Here is a 5,642-nt window from a genome sequence, read left to right as displayed (position 1 = left end):
CGGCGACATTCCAGGCCCTGATGAACTCGGTGCTTGCCCCCTTTTTATGCCGCTTTGTCCTCGTCTTTTTTGACGACATTTTGATCTACAGCGCGACGTGGACCGAACACCTTCAACACGTGCAAGCCGTCCTCCGCGCCATCCGCGACAACAAGCTGGTACTCAAGCGCTCGAAGTGTCGATTTGGCGAACGCCAAGTCCAGTACTTGGGGCACACTGTCTCGGCCGAAGTTGTCGCCATGGACGAACACAAGATCCAGGCCATCGGCGCGTGGCCACTGCCGCGTTCCGTCCGTGCCGTCCGCAGCTTCCTCGGCCTCGCCGGCTACTACCGCAAGTTCATCAAGGACTATGGCGCCATCGCCGCCCCACTAACAGCCCTCCTCAAGCGGGAAGCCTTCCGGTGGTCGCCGGAGGCGGACACGGCTTTCACGGCGCTCAAGTCGGCGCTCTCCTCCGCTCCGGTCCTGCAACTCCCGGATTTCACCAAGACGTTCATTGTGGAATGCGACGCCTCAGGCTCGGGAATCGGCGCGGTGCTCCATCAAGGCGCTGGTGCCCTGGCCTTCTTCAGCCGGCCACTCGCACCACGACACGCCGGTCTCGCCGCTTACGAGAGGGAACTCATTGGGCTAGTTCAAGCAGTGCGCCACTGGCGCGCGTACCTGTGGGGACGACAGTTCATCGTTCGCACAGACCACTATAGCCTCAAATTCCTCCTCGATCAGCGCTTGTTCACCATTCCCCAGCACCGGTGCGTTAGCAAGCTCATGGGCTTCGACTTCACCGTGGAGTTTCGGCCAGGACGGACCAACGTGGTGGCCGACGCCCTGTCACGCAGCGACGAAGAGACGACGTCCACGCTCATGGCACTCACCGGGCCGGCGTTCTCGGTGTTCGACGATCTGCGCCACGAGATCGATTCCGACGCGTCCGTCGGGGCGCTCCGGGACAAGGTGCTCGCCGGCAAGCTGGGCGCGACGTGGGAGTTCACGGATGGCCTCCTCATCAAACAGGGCCGCGTGTTCGTTCCAGCAACTTCGCCGTCCTTGCCGGCGCTGCTGGAGGCAGCCCACACGGGCCATGAGGGCGTGGAACGCACCCTTCATCGCTTGCGTGCCGACTTCGCCGTGCCGAACGCCAAGCGAGCAGTACAAGACTTCGTGCGTGCATGCGCGGTTTGCCAGCGGAACAAAGTCGAACATCTCCATCCGGCGGGACTCCTTCAACCTCTGCCGGTGCCGACGCAGGTATGGGAGGATATCTCCATGGATTTCGTCGAGGGGCTGCCGCGCGTCAACGGCAAGTCGGTGATTCTCACTGTCGTCGATCGTCTGTCCAAGTATGCACACTTCCTTCCACTCGGCCATCCGTACACGGCGACATCCGTTGCTCAAGTCTTCTTCAACGAGGTGGTCCATCTACATGGCATACCGCTCTCCATCGTCAGCGACAGGGACCCGGTGTTCACCAGTGCTTTCTGGACAGAGCTATTCCGCCTCGCTGGGGTCAAGCTCGCCATGAACTCGGCGTTCCACCCTCAGACGGATGGGCAATCCGAGGCGGCCAACCGGGTGATCGGCACGTATCTGCGGTGCCTGACGGGTGATCGTCCGCGCCACTGGCTCCGATGGCTACCGTGGGCGGAATATTGCTTCAACACGGCGTTCCAATCATCGCTCCGCACGACGCCATTCCAGGTGGTCTATAGCCGGCCGCCGCCCGCGTTGCGCGCTTATGATCGCGGTTCGACGAGGGTACCAGCTGTCGACCAAGCGCTCACGGAACGCGACATGTTTTTGAACGAGGTTCGGGAACGTCTGCTCCAAGCACAAGATTATGCCAAGCTCTTCTACGACGACAAGCATCGGGATGTGGCGTATGGTGTTGGCGACTGGGTGTGGGTGCGCCTGTTGCATCGTCAAGCGGCTTCTCTTCCAGGGTTCTCCAAAGGCAAGCTGTCGCCTCGTTACTACGGGCCGTACAAGGTGCTGGAACGCATCGGCGAGGTGGCGTACCGACTGCAGCTTCCGGCCGGCACTCGCATCCACGACGTGTTCCATGTGGGTGTTCTCAAGAAATTCCATGGCGAACCGCCGGAGACGGTGCCTGCATTGCCGAACATGGAGTACGGCCGTGTTCTGCCTGTTCCCCTCAAGGCGGTCCGTGGCAGGCTTGCTCGTGGTGTTCGGGAGGTGCTGATTCAGTGGGATGGCAAACCGGCGTCGGATGCAACATGGGAAAATGAAACTGATTTCAGGCGACGGTATCCAGCATTTCAGCTCGAGGACGAGCTGTTTCCGAAGGACGGGAGAGATGTCATGGTCGGGATTACGTATCGTCGCAGAGGGCGTGTGGTTCCGCAAGCGTCGCCGGGCGGAACGGCGGAGTAGCGCGCGGAAGCTGCGTGCCGGATGACTACAGTGCGGCGATTGGATGAGTTCAGATTGTTAGTCTGTTATATATATATATATATATATATATATAATATATATGTGTGTGTGTGTGTGTGTGTTTTTATCTATACAACGGATTTACTTCAAATGACATGCTAAAGTTATCTTCGTTTTGTTCTAAGTTACTACTATAATATATGTAAATTACTTTTAGGTTTTACTGAATTTAGTTTTATATATCTAAGAAGTAACTTAGTGAAATCTAAAAGTAATTTAGACATATCATAAAAGTAATTTGTAATTTTTTATCAAAATATAATCATGTGAGATCTTGTTGTAAAGATTTAATTGTTACGAACACAACGGTGTAATCGGATCGTAGATCGGATGAGTAGTTGAAGAGAAAATTGTATTTGAAGTATAGGTGGATGGTGCCTCTTGGTATCTGGTTTAGCACTAGCTCTGTAGTTACGTCCTTTACAAAAACATTATAAACATACGTTTAATTCAAAAACATTCCAAACATACGTTTTGACATGTTTTTAAAGGGAACTTGTTAGCAATTGTTTTTTCTTTGTTTTTCTCTATAATTCAAAAAACATTCCAAACATACGTTTTTCTATAATTCAAAAAACATCCCAAGCATATGTATCGACGGAGTATCGGACGTATCGGATACCGGTGCGGCAAGAAAGTGAAGTATCAGTGCATCATAGATGCTGAGTCATTGCATATGGAGAAATGGAACGTGATCTAATGCTAATTTGCTACAAATCACTTATGGAGGATAATCATAGAGGTTAATAAATTCAGTATGAATTTATAGCTGAGCCTTATTTTTTTTCTTTATTTAATCTAGAGATTAATTAACCAAACATAGTGTCAACTTTTTTGTCCAGAAGCTTCTTGATTGGTCCAATGGATTTCTGTTCTCATAAATGAGGGTCTTGATAGGTCCAACATATATTACATATGTATAGATTCAACGGTGTATTTTCTTTTACTAGATCCATCCAACGGTTCTTCTATTCTGGATGATGTGGCTCATCCTCCATCCAGAAAGCTTGCTGCTTTCACCAATTAAGATTCCTGATGGCCAGTTAGTAATTTTGCACCTTAAAAACCTAAACGTTCTAAATATAAACTGAATGCTTGTAATCACAGTTCACTGCTGGAAATATGTTATTATCAAATCTCAAGGATTTGTTTGATGATAGCGAACTAGATGTACGATGGGGCTTGTTGCTAACTCTTATGTTCAGGTAAGCACTGTTGGAGTTACAGATGCAGGTGCAAATGGCGGTGGCAAGGTGCAATCTCTTCTCCAGGATATCAAGCAGGTATGCATCATTGTAACATCCTCAAATTTTAATCTAAAATTTAACTGCATTATGTTGGTTTTTACTTGAATTAATCAAAGTTTTTTTAAAAAGTTCCTTTTTAACCTTGGTCTTTGGTTCAAGTAATACCCCTTTAGAATTCCTTTAAAACCAACTTTATACCATCCTACCCAAAAACCCTAATTTTTTTAGCAAATTTCTTTCAAAATTCAAAACTTAGAAAATTTCCTTAGATTACCCTAATTCTAGTGAGACATTGCTATAGTGCAAAAACTTAGCAAAACCCATCCAAAGGCCCTAGATAATTTCTATTCCTTTTAGGCAAAATATTCAAAATTTCTGAATTTACTGTTCATCACACTCTAGGTGTTCGATAAAATGGTCAGCCCGACAACAGCAGCCCAACCTCCACCTAAACTTTGGCAAAGTCTAAGTTAGGTCCTTGGGGACCACAACCCTCTAAAACCGTGGCCTCCCCATCAATTTTCCGGAAGAAAATTTGGTAAGACTGAAGTCTTACGCTCCTGCGAATGACTTAATCTCTTGTGCGACACGTGTCCTGTCACAACCGTGGCCACCCCTAGCCGCGCTGCCTTGGCGCCCCGTGCATGCCATCCGCCGTCCAGTGAGCCCCAACCATATACCGCTGCACTAATCTCGTCGGAGGAGAAACCGGGACGGCCGCCGCCGCAGCTTAACACCGCCTGCCGCCGTGCGCGCCCACCCGATGCCGACGCCAAGACCGAGTTTGCTTCTACCGGGGATAAAACGACCAAATTCTGCCACGCGTTTGGGGTAAAAGTCGACAGTCACTTTTCCTTCTCTCAACTCGAACCGAACGCCGCCGAGCCGACTGTTTTACCCCTCGCCGCCGCCGTGCGTCGAGCCCGGGAGGACGCCAGCTCGCCGCCGCTTGTCTTCGCCCCCGGTTAAACCCCACTGTCGTCAGTAAATGTTTGAACATGATGTCCCGCCACTCAATTTGCTCTTCCCTTCCCTCTCTCAGCCCTCTGCCACCCCTGCCATGCCCGAACACCGAGCTCATCAATTGCGTTGATGGCGCTCGAGCTCATCTGCTCGCCCAAGCCCTATAAATAGGACCCCAAGCCCTCACTCATCCATCATCGATTAAGAGTATCACCAACAGTCTACCTATATGATTCCCAAAATTAATTTTGAGGGATTTTAGTTCAAAAATCAGCTCCAACAGATCCCCTGCTCTCCTACCTAAGTTTTGGAGTTCCCTTCCACCGGTTCCTCGCTCCGTTTATATGCGGGCGTGAAAGTCGCTTTCAATCACGCAATCCCACCTCTCTCCTTCATTCCCGCGTGTGGGAGATAGCGATCTTTCTGCGCGTGAAAGAAAAAAAAGATGGAATTTTTCTTGGTAGTTTAACAGACAGGCCCACTTTTAAGTTTTGGGGATTGAATTTAGGTTATCTGTTGGAGAGAGGAGTTTTTTCACTTCCTATTTTCAGTTTAGGAAACCCAAAAACAAATTTTTAGGAGAAAATTATAGATAATCTGTTGGTGATGCTCTAACATCAACCATTACCACACTACCCCCAAAGCCCTGCCTCTCCATTTGCCCCATCAACCACCACTGTCCACCAGTTGAGCACCTTGTGCGCGACTACTTCCCCACCACTCCGCCCAACCTCCGTCCTATCCAATCAACCAAACACATTCGTTGAGTCATGTTCTACAAATCCGAAGCCTAGCCGGAGCCCTGCGTGGACTTTCACCTCGTCGCGTCCGACCGAGCTCCGTCGTCCCTCTATGCCCTGTTTTTGCCGCCGAGGAGTTTTCTCGACCGCATCTCGCCGTTTCAAGCCAACTCGGTGAGTTCTTCCGTTTCTAGCATCTACATACCACCTAGGTTCCATTTTTCCAGTCGCTTTGCACC

This window comes from Oryza glaberrima, chromosome 3 (genome assembly GCF_000147395.1).
Source record: "Oryza glaberrima chromosome 3, OglaRS2, whole genome shotgun sequence".
Lineage (NCBI taxonomy): Eukaryota > Viridiplantae > Streptophyta > Magnoliopsida > Poales > Poaceae > Oryza > Oryza glaberrima.
The sequence above is the reverse complement of the archived record's forward strand: the minus strand, read 5'-3'. Positions refer to the sequence as shown.